This window comes from Nuphar pumila, chromosome 2 (genome assembly GCF_984573655.1).
Source record: "Nuphar pumila chromosome 2, dmNupPumi1.hap1.1, whole genome shotgun sequence".
Lineage (NCBI taxonomy): Eukaryota > Viridiplantae > Streptophyta > Magnoliopsida > Nymphaeales > Nymphaeaceae > Nuphar > Nuphar pumila.
Genome location: NC_143250.1, coordinates 97,125,576 through 97,139,927, shown reverse-complemented (window position 1 = coordinate 97,139,927; position 14,352 = coordinate 97,125,576). Strand labels below are relative to the sequence as shown.

Sequence of the window (14,352 nt, the reverse complement as noted above, 5' to 3'; positions counted from 1 at the left end):
GTGGGACCAGCCTCTGAAATGCACCAGGATAGCCAGAGGAGGAGAAGAAGGTGATACTTTCCTCAGATAAAATGAAATAGCAACCCATCCAAATTAAGATTTTTCATGGAGTGCCAGACTGAAATCTAAGTAACCCAGTAGAGAAGGCATACTTTGCTAACATGTTTTTGAATCTCAGTTGCAGTAAAAGTTGTTTCTTTGAGTTGAACTCAATTGAACCCTGACCTGTCGATGTGCTTTTGTCATTGACCCACTGCATAGATTTAAAAAATTCCTTGCTGTAATTATTGTTGATCTTCATTCTAGATGTGAAAAGCAAGCTCACATTCACATGCGACTTGAGAGCAAAGAATGCATTGCCTCGATAGCTTTACATATGTTTTTCTCTGACCGTTGCTGTTTTGGAGTATTTATTAGTAGAATTATTGTTCACCTTTGTGGTAAACATGATATTTTCCACAATTGTGCTTATGTGTTTAATAGCAAAAAAGTGCCTTACGAAACCAATCATACATGAGTGCAGACGTGAGCGGTTGTGCAAATAAGCACAAGAGGATGCACAAAAACAGTTCACAAAGCTTTTGAAGCACGGATTCTCATCCAATTAACCATGTGATGCACACAAAAACCATTGAAATTTGAACTAGTCTATATGTTTGGTTGAGGGCAAAAGGAAATCTAATTATTGAAGTGTGCAATGTAGGAGAATTACAGGTTCCCCTTTTGTTTCCATTGCAAAACGGTGTACTTTCCATGACCAACCGCTTGAAAAATGCACCGGAGAAAAGGTAGAACACTAATGGCACGTTTGGAAGCAAGAAAAATTCTCATAAGAAAAAAATAGTTTGCCTATGAGAAGTTTTGATATGATAACTTTTCCAAAAAACATTTTCGCTTGTTCGTGTAGCGTGAAAATAGTAGAGTAAATTTTTTTTCCATGACCGTTGTCGACACCAACACTTCCCTTGACGTCTCCACCGATGGCAACCTCCGCCTCCTGAGCAGCTCCAGCACTGTTGCTTCCTCTCTTCCTCAACCCAGCACCAGTCAAGACCCACCCGCCCACCTGCCACCCCATGCTTTCTACCACCGCCGGCAGGCAGTCACCAGTGGCCAGCCAGAGAGAGAGCCGAAAGTAATTCAACATTACCACTCATGAAGATCAACAAAATGTTGAACCCATGAACTGAACAAGAACAAAAGCCAAAACAAATAAAGAAAGCACAAGAGAGAGAGAGAGAGAGAGAGAGAGAGAGAGAGAGAGAGATGGGATGGGATGGGAAGGCTAAGCTGAGGATGGTTTATCAATGATATTCACCGCACTTCCCGTCCATTTTCTCCACCCAACTCACTGCCGGACCACCAACAACTAGGCTACGGTTGGATTCCAACGTTCCTTAGGTTTGATACACGGTTTCATCTTAGGCAGAGCCCTAATGCAAAAAAAAATTGATAGGAAAAATTCCTCCACCTGGGGGGTGGGGTGGAGGAATTTTTTCTATCAAAAATCACACTTTTTAGAAAAACTTTTCAAATTCTCTGTTTGGAACAGTTGAAAAAGATGTACTATTTTCTTTCCTACTTTCACTTTTCCTACTATTTTCTCACTTCCAAAAGTACCCTAATCCAACGGGCCACATTTGGAAGTGAAAAAACTTCTTGAAAAATTCTCACTCAGTAATTCTTATGAAAAGCATGGGACGTGCAGCTAGAAAGAGTCCACATTGTCAGTTCATCTGTAAGACATACTTTTGAACAGTTTGTTCCAGAAACGAACCAAAACATCCTATGACCTATGATGCATGCGCTTCATATGATGATCATAACCATCCACGTTTTAACCAGTTGTCCATATGATCCTAGCCGTCCAGAAGCAATGGGTTGGACGGCCAATGTGCAGCATCACATGTCACAAGATATGATGGCTTCTCCACAAGCAATGCGGTTCACACAAGTTCCAGCATTATGCAGAGAAAAACTACTACCCGCCTCAATATACAGTGAACCGTCTAAACAATCTACAAGCAATCATTTTTCTTCCATAAAGTACGAACGACTATATTAGATCCCTTATTATCCAATACACTCGACCCATTCTCCATGTAAACTTCTTGAGACTTGTTTTTGTTTAAACAGAAAAACAAGTAATTTTAAAAATAAAATCACATTTTTTTCTTTCTTTTCTTCTTTATTTCCACAGAGAAAGCTGGGGTTAGGCAGACCCCAATCAGTTATACAACCATACCATTTGGGGTTGGAACTTGCAACGTCCCAACACAAAGTGACGTGCACTAACTGCTCCTGCCAGACAAGCGGAGCCCCCGTTGGTTAAAGTAAAATCACTTTTGGCGAAGTGCAAGCAGGCCACTGCTCTACATCAAGCAACTGTTTGCATATGTGCACGTCGGAGCACACGCACACACAAATGCGCGAACACACACACACACACAGACAGGTGTAAGGTGCAATTCTCATATGAAGCAACGTTCCTTTCATGTAAATAAATGTAAAACTCTGTTCTGCTCATATTATAGAATGACACAACAGCCGCAACCTTTACCACAAACTCTTAGTTTATGTCGTCAACTGATCATGATTTCATTTATAGGTCACCCTTTCACCTTTTGTAACCTTACCAATAAGGCGGGGCACACACGGACCATGTTCATCATCAAGAATTCTGCTGGATGCCTCTGGGCTGACAACAAGTACCATTCCAATACCCATATTGAAGGTTCTACGCATTTCCTCCTCTTCAATTCTTCCTTTCTGAAAAAATCAAATTTCAAGGCTCAAGCAATGTTGAAGACCAAAGCATAATATGAAACAACACAAACAAAGAGGAAGCACTGACACTTAATGAGGTAAAACTTATGGAATTTTTCGAGTCAGAGAAAACTTGAACCTATAGCTCAGACGCTTCTCGCATGGCGGAGACTGATATTGAAATTCAACGACAAAAAATGGCAATAGAGAAACAAAACTTTAACGGAATAATGCCAACAGTTTACATTTCAGAACTGCAAACTATATGTAAAACACCTGCAGCTTTTTCTACTGAAATGATGGAGCCAACACATCAGAAAAAGTAAAAAGAGAAAAAGGGGAGAGCCTTCAATCTAGTAGACTTGGCAATGTCTTATACAAATTCCATCAAGATACAGGCTAAACATCAGATTTTAATGTGGAGCAAACCTACTCAACCTATGTGAGAAATAGGTCAGTACTTAAATAATAGACATCAGATTTTAATGTGGAGCAGTGGCCTGAGAAAATGATCTGGAACCAGGGTAACTCTCCTAACGCCATCTTGATCACATGGCTGGTTGGCCAATCTCCATAGAAAAGCCTCTTGAGACAAAACCTACAGAGGCAGGGACATCAATTTCCATGTATGTGTTTTCCATGTGGCACTAGCTTGAAGACCAATCTCTGCTGGCTGGGATGGTTGACATAGTCGCAAAAATGATTGGAGGGAAACGAAGACATCCATGAACAGGAATCCACTACATCATTTAGTTAATCACATGAAAACCAAGAAGTGAGGAATATTTGTGCATTTAATATAGTATATTAAATATACTAAACATTGGAAAACCTGTTTGACCTTGTGCCTAGTTTAATTTATCTTCCACTAACGGCATACTTCATTCATGGACTGGAAAGCCCATTCACTGAATGGAGAATGTTATTTTGTGAATTACAAGAAATGCAAAACCACATTTCACAAAAATAACATGTAGACATTTAGTGAAATTCTTGGACACCATGTGCCAAAACAAAAATGAAACAATTCTTGTTTCTCCCAACCAAAGAGCCCCAGACCATTTTAAAACATTCTAAGTTGAAAAATATGGGAATCCTCAATTATTTATAGAGTATTAAGTCGGAATAACTCCATTAATGCATTTTGGATGGTGACTCATCATTACTTAATCCTTCTTGTCTAACTTAAAAAAAAAAGATTATAATAAATCCACTAACCCCTTCAGGCTTGAGTGCATTCTAGTTCAAATATCACTATTCCTAATTAAACTCAGAAGGTCCAACTTTATGGAAGTAGAATTCATGGGGGGCCAAGTTTATATACGCATAAAAAAGATAAATGTATAGAAAAGACAGGACACTACAGTGAGCTGATTTCCTACTTCAATGTCTACAAAAGATATCCATAACCTTGGTATCTATAACAATAAAAAATGGATCCGATTTCAGCAAATTACCTCTTGAATCCATTTGAAAATAGCTGGTACCTCCCAAGAATCAGTGTAAATAATTGCCCCTAGGCCTTCTGAAAAGATTCGAGGTATATTATCCGTAAATCCTCCTCCAGTGATGTGTGCTAATTCTTTTTACTCCTCCTTTACTGACAATATCGAGTACCTAAGACAAAAAAAAGGTGATACATTTCTAACTGCTATAATTTCAATCACTACTGCTGTCATAAATGATAACATGATCCCAAGAGTACCTGCTTGACATAGATGACAGTCGGAGCTATTAAAGCCTCTCCCAAAGTAACTGACTTCCCATTATTATTTGGTAGCGGGTCCTTCAACGAAGCACCACTTTGAGCCAGAACCCTGGAAAACTCATGGCAAAACTACTGATTAAATAGTATAACTGAAAAGCCATACATCCAGAACAAAAGGTGACCACAACTATTACACCTGCATGTTTTCTCAAATGCAGATTCAACCAAAATATGACAATTAAATTTTCAATAAATTTTGATTTACCTTCTGACAAGAGAAAACCCATTAGAATGGACCCCGCTAGAAGGAAGGCCAATGAGAACATCTCCCTCAACAATATCTTTTCCATCAATGACTGAATCCTTTTTAACAATGCCAACAGCAAAGCCAACCAAATCGTACTCTCCATTTGCATAAAAACCAAACATTTCTGCTGTCTGCATGTGAAATTAATAATCATAAGAATCACAAAACACATGCAAGCTGGAATCTTAGACTAACAATCAAATGGTTGTTCACATAATTCGCTTCTTCAAAAGGAACCACTTATCAAAGGGGGGAAATGAAAAAAAAAACTAACAGCTTAGATGGAAAAGAATATGAAAGTGATCAAAAGGATTGCATTTTACATATGGCCACAAATACCCAAAAAGAAGCAAGACTTGAGTGAGAAGCATTTGAAAATTATTAAAAGAAAAAATGAGCATTTTGTAGTTGCATGAATACCTCCCCACCAAGGAGAGCACAGTCGCTTTGTTGACAACCATTAACGATTCCTTTGATCACCTAAATAAAGAACTAATAATTGTTAACAACTACGCATTAACTAGGATATACCATATGCAGCAAGAAAAATGATAGCATACCCTTTCAGCAACATCAACATCGAGATGACTTGTACCATAGTAATCAAGGAAGAACAACGGCTTCTCCCGGAAGTAACAATGTCATTGACACTCATAGCCACCTGATGAATTACACTATCAAGTCAACGAGGATGAATCAAAATCAAGAATGCAAAGTCTGAAACAGAGCAGTACCAGGTCAATGCCTATAATCTCATGGATGCCGGTTTCAAATGTCAGCTTCAACTGGGTTCCAACACCATCAGCACCAGCTACAATGTAGGAATCACCTGCTCAATGAGAAGACCAACATTCTTAGAAAAATTATAAAAAGTAAAATCTCCTCATATACTCACCCAGAAATGTAAGCGCAGCTGGCTAGGAGGATCAGCTTAAGGCGTACAAGTTGAATAATTCAAGAATGGCCCATTTAAGAAAAGCTTTAATCTTCAATATAACCATGCAACGGTAATGCTCTCAGACTAATTTCCCCACTAAATTTCACCTTAACAATCGACACAAGAAACAGAGAAAACCCACCCGACCACCACCGGAAACCACACACAAAAACAAAAAAGAACACTTTGCAATATCGCCCAACAATCCCAATTCCCGTTTTCCTCATTTCTCAATAATCCCACTTAACAAAAGCTTTCACCTTCGAAAAGATCATAAAGTCACTATCCAAGAGAGAGAAAGAGGGGTACCCCAGGGGAAGAGACCGCCGAAGCCATCTATGCCGGGGGCCATCTTGGCGATCCTACATCACCGCCAAGGAGGAGGTGTAAACATCCCCAAATTTTTTAAAATTTTAAAATTTTAAAAATTTCTTCTTTTTCCTTAGCACCCACCACCTTTTGAGCCATTTAGAAGGAAAAATTATTCTTCTTTGATGAAGATCCGAAATTCAATTTTGTTTTTTTTATACTTGATCCAACCTCGGATCCAGATCTAACATCCAAATTCAATTCTGAGTCTGGATCCTCTGTTTTGAATCTAAATTTAAAAATTCAAAACCAATTTTTCGTATGGCTCAGGCATTTTCATTCAGATCCAATATTCATTTGGATCCATTCCTCTCATTTTCTCTCGGTTTGAGATCCAAACTCGATATTTCGATCGAAACCCATTTTTAAAATTCAAATTTTAAATCAATTCTTCTATTTCAAAAACTCTCCTTTGCAAAATCCTCAAATTCTAAATTCAATATTTTGTAAAATCTTTCAAAATTTCATCTGGATCTCATTTCCTAAAGCATTTGCATTTTAGATTTTATTTCTAAAAATAAAGAAAAAGAGAGAAAAAAAAGCAAAATTTCAAAAAAAAAAAACTTTAGGTCAAATAAAAGAAGGTTTTTGAAAATTCTCACAAATAAAGCCCTCTTTTAAAATTTTCAAAATTTAGTAGGGGCATTTCTGAAATTTTTGAAAACCTCCCTCTCCTTTATAAGCTCAAGTAAAGGAGAGGAGAGGGGGGGGGAGGCGCGATCGATCATTTTTCAAAAAGAGGGGAAAATCAGATTCTCCCTCTTTCCCTCTTCTTCCCTTCCCCTTTCCCTCCTTTTCCTCTAATGTTTCTCCTTTCTTCCTTTTCCCCTCTTTCCCTCTCTTTCTCCCTCCTTCCTCTTCTCCTTCACCTTCCTCGGATTCCCTTCCTCACCGGTGGAGATTCAAAATTTAAAATATTCCTAAATTCAAAATATTTTCAAAACATTTTAAGATGTTTTCCAAGTTGAATTTAATTATTTTGAATTTCGAAATTTATTTTCAATTTCAAAATCTTGAATTTCAATTCAATTTCAATCTCAAATTCTAATTTCAATTTCAAAATCCAATTTCAAAGTTTACTTTTAAATTCCAAAATTTCAATTTCTAAATTCCAATTTTAATTTTAATTTCAATTTCAATTTCTAATTTCAATTCTAAGTTTCAATTTCCAAATTCACTCCCAATTTCAAAGTTAGATTTCAATTTCAAAATCTAAACACAATTTTCAAATTTCAAATTTCAAATTTCAAATTCCAAATTCAAATTTCAATTTCAATATCAATTCTAATTTCAAATCCAAAATCAATTCTTATTTCAATTTCCATTTCAAATTTTATTTGAAATAAATTGTATTTGAAATAAATTTCTAAAGTTACTTCAAAACACTTTTCAAAGTGTATTTTCAAATTCAATTTCGAAATTTATTTGAAATTATAATTTTGAAGCATTTTCTAAATATTTTTAAAATAAAAATAATTTTAAAGCATGCATCACATTTCAAACCATCATTTTCAAAGTTCATAACACAAGCATGATTCAATGTGCATTTAGGATTCTAAAATAATTTCTTAGTCAAATTTAGGCAAAGCAAAAGGCATTGATTTGATCCTTGGTTCGATTACCCTTGGTAAAGGGGACAGGAACGGTTGAACTTCGTACCGATGATCGAGTCCCTATTCCCCATTTTTTTAAAAAATGAAGGCGAGTTAATTTTCATTTTCATAAAGAGAAATGTTTGAAATGCGAAAGGATCCCGCTCAAGGAAAAATTTTGCACGATAACAGGAGGGGGATGACCGTGAAACCCTAGCCCTTCTCCAACGAATAAGCCCCGACAGGGAAAACCTGCTCCTCGCCGTCAGCCTCCCTCCTCTTCCCGACGATGGCTTGCCCCCTTGGGCTCCGCTGAAGAGGTCGGTCGACGCTCCGATGGCTCTGCTGCTCATGGCCGAAAAATGAGTGAGTGGGGACGACGACGATGACGATGACCTTCAGGTCTAATGTTAAGACTTGATTCAAAAATAGGTATGATAATATTCTACCTGAACCCTAACCCAACCCCAGCTCGTTGCACCTCTCGTGCTAAGTGCTAACAAATTATGGAGAGAATAGTTAGCTCTATGTTCGTCACTCGGGGCTTTGTTGGTCTAGTAGTAGTATTTAGTAGGCGTGTCAATGGGTTGGGTTTACCCAGACCCAACCCGGGTCAAACCCTATAGGGTCATAAGACCTAGTTAAGACATGGGTCCGGACTAGAAGTTTCAATTAATACATGGATCCGGGTATAGTTTGTGAAAATTTATACCAGACCCGGGTCGACCTGAGTTCTTATTAAGACCCATAATTTTTTAATGTAAAAATGCTAAAAAAATATTATTTTACTGGGTATGTTTCAGGTTTGGTTCACGTAGTTTTTATCGAATCTGGTATGGTTTCTCTTATAATGGACCTGATTAGACTCGGGTTCAGGTCTATCTCCTGAATTGTGGTCCAACAAGGTATTTAGGAGAATCGCAGAATACTGATCCATGATATGAGAATATATTCATTAAAAAGTTAATATCGTGATCATTTCAAATACTGTGATATATTAATCAAACTGGTCACCAAAAAAACTCAAAAGTCTCGTGGTTCTTAAAAAATAACATGATATTCCTTACCATGTGACTAAACATGAGAATGGATATATCAACATATGAGAAGAAAAGAGACATTGATTTAAACGACTTGGTTCAGATACATGTGCAATTAAATCCAATTCAATCGGATATAGTTAGTGATATTGGATTCAGGACCAGGTTTCAAGTCAGATTACCTAATCTGAGCCTGTTTCGGTCCTTATATATATAATGTACAGCGACGGCTTGACTGGATTTTGACGTTTGATATTGAAAACCCCAGCTAGGGTAAACCCGTGTATGCAGTCAATCAGGGTGTACCCGTAACCACCCAAATAACAAAGTGTTACGTTCCTTGAGGCCAAGCATCTTCAACATCTAACTAGCTCACAAACAGGGGGCGGAGCAGTTAGTGCCGGTCAACATGTATGGGAAGTTTGAATTCCACTGGCATATAGGTGGTTGGATTACTGTTGTGGATATTACAAGACCATTAACTAGGTCGAGGGAACTGAGATCTTGCAAAGGATGAAGCGTCGCCGACATCCACTCGTCTCCCTGCCTCCTCGTCATTGTTGTCTCCTTTCTCCTCTCACTTCTAGCCTAAGAAGTCCTATCACTCCCTCCTGAAGCATTTTTCATGGTGACGTTCCCTTCTCTCACTTCCAGCCTATGACACCCTATCACTCCTTGAGCATTTTCGTGGTGACGTTCCCTCCTCCTCTCGCTTCCCGCCTAAGCCATTCTATCACTCCATCCCGGAGCATCTTTGTGGTGACACTCTTCGTAGGGTGGAGGGTACTTCCGTCATCATTCTGAACTGATCTTAATAGGCGGACAATGTTGCACCTTTCTGGTTGCTTATGTTCCATCGAGAAGCTCTCGATCTCCCTGTTGTCAGATTTCTTCCTTGAGCTGGTCGGACTCCTGCATCGGTATTGTGTGAGCCTACATATGATAAGTCACACGTTATATACTGTCTATCATTTAGGTTATTTTTATGTGATCTAATTCGGTTGAGCCATGTGATATCTTATATAGTATTGTGTTATTATGTGAAGAGACTCTTATGTTCTTTTTTGTTAATTTTTAATTTTATGATGGACTGAATTGAAAATAAACTCATAAGTGGTTATAATTAGGTTATGGTTCCAAAACTTTATATAGTGGCCTTCTCTTCAGGCTCCTCATCGTCATCATCAAGCGAAATCAGTCTCTCTCTCATAAAGTTTAGAGAAAGGCAAAGGCTACGTATACAGGTTTTGGAAGATCATACATGTCAAAGATATGCTGGAGCACCTGGATTCATGTACTCTTTCTCATTAAGATTTGGTTTCAGTCTTGCTTTCAATGATTTAGCGTCCTTTTAGTTTTTTGGTAGATTTAACATTCAATAATTGGTATCAAAGCAACTTGTTCCCGATGAATCGGTGAGATGTTCAATTTCAATATATATATATATATTATTGATGGAGACAATATATCATGATCGGTTTTGGGGCACAAGCGAAGGAGAGCCAATCCATTTTTTTTCTTTTCTTACGCCATTCAATTTTGCCCGAATGCAAGGAGGGCTGATCGGTCCTTCCCTTAGGCTTTTGTAGACGTGCGGGAGGGCCGATTAGCCCTCCCTCTTTTGTTTGCCAGATCATTGTCGACAGGCGAGGGGGGGGGGGGCTCTTCCCCTTTTCAGAAGACCGAAAGGGAAGGGCTGAAAGACCCTTCCCTTTTCAACGAGTAGGATGGGAAGGACCGACAAGCCCTTCCCCTTTGGGTCGACCAGACGGGAAAGGGTCGATCAACCCTTACTCCATCAAAAGAACGGGAGAAAGACACCATCCAGACCCACCGTTCAGATGACAGAAAGGGCTTTATCCTTTTCTTGGTCTACCAGACGGGATCGAGACCGTTCTCGAGGTATTCTTGGATTATCGCAAAAGAGTTATATCAAAAGGATTCTAGATAGATATGACATGAAGGATTGTAAAACATGTGATACTTCTATTGCTAAATGAGACAAGTTTAGTCTCGCTCAATGCCCCAAACACCAATATGAAATTAAGGATATGAAAAAGATTCTCTATACATCTGTTGTGAAGAGCCTTATGTTTGTTCAAGTGTGTATGTGTCCGAATTTAGCGTACATTATTGGGATGTTAAGTAGATATCTTAGTAACAAAGATATGAATCATTGGAAAGAAGTTAAACGAGTTATGCAGTATTTACGAAGAACAAAAGGTTACATGTTCACGTACAGGAACTCAAATTAGTTAGAGATCATTGGGTATTCTGATTCTGACTTTGTTGGATGCCATGACAGTCGCGGATCCACGTCAGATTATATTTTTCTATTGATCGTGGGAAGCTATTTCTTGGAGGAGTGCCAAGCAGACACTCCATGCTTTTTTCACTATGACAACAAAGTTTGTAGCCTTTTATGAGGCATCCTATTATGGAATATGATTGCATAATTTTGTCATAGGGCTGCGAATTTTGGATAGTGTTGAGAGACAATTAAAGTTATTTTATGATAATAATTTGACAATGCTATATTCCAACAACAACAGGAGCTCATCGAAGCCAAAACATATTGACATCAAGTTACTTGTTAAAGAAAGAGTGCAAAATGATAAGATATCTATAGAACATATTGACACAAACTCCATGATTGTGGATCCGCTTACCAAAGGTTTGCCACCAAAGGTCTTTCACATGCATACTGCTCGAATGAGTGTTTTATCATTTAATGATATGCTGATTTAGTGGAAGTTTGCATTTAGATGTTCTATGATATAATAAAGTTTCATTTTATCACATCAAAATAAAGTTAAAGTTTTGGTTTCATTTTATACTCATATGTTGTGATATCACTAAAGTTTAAGGACTAGTTGGAAATAGGCATGTTTGATCACATTACATGTAATTTTTATGCTTCACATTCATACTTGATCTATGTCATTTGGTTATGTCAATATACGTGATCATTGATGGGTCCAATTAAGTTATTTATAATGAAAACTCCTTTGAATCTATGTTGACGTGATCAATGAACCGGATTGGTAGAGATATCAATTGATAAGATAGTGTTTTTTAGCTCATAAGGTTATAATGTGTGATTATAAGGTTACATATGTGGCCCAAGTGGGAGATTATTGAGAAAAATTGCATAAGCCTACATATGATAAGTCACACATTATATGTTTTCTATCGTTTATGCCCTTTTTATGTAATCTAATTCGGTTGGGCCATGTGATATCTTATATGGTATGGTGTTATTACGTGAAGAGACCTCTTATGCCCTTTTCTATCAATTTTCAATTCTATGATGGGCTGAATTAAAAATAAACCCTAGGTAGTTACAATTAGGTTATGGTCCCCAAACCTTATATAGTGGTATTCTCTTCAGGCTCCCCATCATCATCAAGAGAAATCAGTCTTTCTCTCATAAGGTTTAGAGAAAGGCAAGGGCCACATATATAGGTTCTAGAAGATCATACATGTCAAAGCGTCATTTGATGAAAAAAAAATAATCGTTGATCCTCACCAGATCAACGACAAAAATGGGTCCACTAATAGTGGATATTATTATGGCCATTTCTCTTTCTCTCACACAATATACATATATATATATATATATATATATATATATATATATATATATATATATATATATATTCTTTCAAGAACTTGAAAGCCCGACCCTTTAGAGCTGGGCCACAGGCCACCTACCCACCCGACCCATTAGAGCCGGGCCACAGGCCACCTACCTGCCCAACCCATTGTCTAGACCTACAAAAGAGTACACCCACCTTCGTCCTTGCATAGACATGCATTTGAGCATTGAACTCATGACATCCCTTCAACTTGTGAGATCACCAATCAGTCTAGGGTTGGGGAATCAAGAAGAGCAACTCGCTGTTTGGCTCTGCTCTGTTCTTGAGAAGCTCTGCAAGCACAACTACGAGTCAGCTTGTTTAGGTAAATGCTAAAAAATGACAAGCTCGACTAGGCCTATATGGGCTTGTTTTACATATAATTTATCTATATATTATAATATTATATACATATTATATAAGTTTTATATAAGTATTATGCATATATATATATATATATATATATATATATATATTAACAAACTTTAAAAAACACTTAAAAGTCATTTTTTTCATAAAAGAGTAAGCACATAACAAGCTCGACTCGTGACAAGCTCATGAGCTGAGCCTGAGCAAGAGTGTACCCTTAAAGAGGCGAGCCCAAACAACCAAGCTTGACTTGTTCGGGTCGTTTAGGGCTTGTTTGGCGTTTCGTTCTCAATGTGGGACCACCAAACAATAGATGCGGTGGATGCACAAAACGTGCATTTGCCACATCTTTGGAACAATGTTTCATCGTTCTATCACCCCTCCTGTTATGCCGAGAACAGAATGGGGAGGACATACATTAAAAAAAATCAGTGTAGGGGTCTCCTAACCTTCTCATTCTTCTCTCTCTCTCTTCCTCTGTGCAGTGGGTGCCAACAAGGTCGGAGGTGAGCTCTCTCTATAACTCTCCCTTTTCTTCTTTCCTTCTCTTCATTCCTCTCTCCTTTTCTCTTTTCTTCCTTTTTCTCTTCTTTGTTCCTTTTGTTTTCCTTCTTCTTCTTTTTTACGTTTTTTTTATTAGGGCTTTGATTTTTCTTTGGTCTTTTTTTTCTTTGATTAGAGATATGTTTTTTCTTTAATTAGGGTTCTTGATTTTCTTTTATTAGGGGTTTTCTTTTGATTTTTATTGATTAGGTTTTTTTCTTTGATTGTCATTGATTAGAGTGTTTTTATTTTATTTTATTTTTGTTGGGGCTTTAATTTTTTCTTTGATTAGGACTTTGATTTTTTTCTATGATCTTCTTAGTGTTTTTTTTAATAATTATAATTTTTTCTTTGATTTTTCTTTGATATTCTTTGAATAGGGCTTTGATTTTTCTTTGATCTTCTTAGTTTTTTTAAATATTTAGGGTATTTCACTTTGATTTTTATTGATTAGGGGGTTTTCTTTGATTGTCATTGATTTTGGTTTTTTTTCTTTGATTAGGGATTCGATTATTTCTTTGGTTTATTATTTATTTATTTATATTTTAGGATTTTATGATTTATTTATGGTTTTTGAATTTTTGTATATAAAAAAATATAAAATTTTATTTTTTTTCTCAAATTACCAAAATTTAAACATTTTTTTGTACTTGGATCTAGTTTTTGATCCATATTTGAGGCTAGAATCCATAACTTTTTGATAAATGTTCGTAATTAGATCCAATACGACTTTGATTAAAGCATTTATATATTAATAAAATATCAATTCTTATTTTTCTCAAATTTTAAATATTTTTTAGTTTTTAGATCTAATCTGAAATCCATATCCGAAGTTAAAATCCATAATAAACATGTTAAAATACACGCATGTTTGGGCGAAGTCGTACAATCCAAAATGAAGTTATCTGACGCATTATCCATATGTGTTCAAGTTGTTTGCGTAACATAAAAACCAAATATTAGTCGCAAGAAACACAACTTCATGTCCAATTGCAGCTAATGTTGGATGTATTTCAGTTGTTACAGAACATGGGTTCTGTCTATTATGTTCGATTGTTCTGTCCAATATTGGATAAGCCACCA

The 14,352-nt window shown here is 36.9% G+C and overlaps 1 pseudogene; it reads right to left on the bottom strand.

Annotated features, from left to right (window-relative positions):
- Positions 1–2,556: 2,556 nt before the first annotated feature.
- On the bottom strand, positions 2,557–9,277 carry LOC149846292 (phosphoribosylformylglycinamidine cyclo-ligase, chloroplastic-like; annotated as a pseudogene).
- Between the last annotated feature and the right edge of the window lie 5,075 nt (positions 9,278–14,352).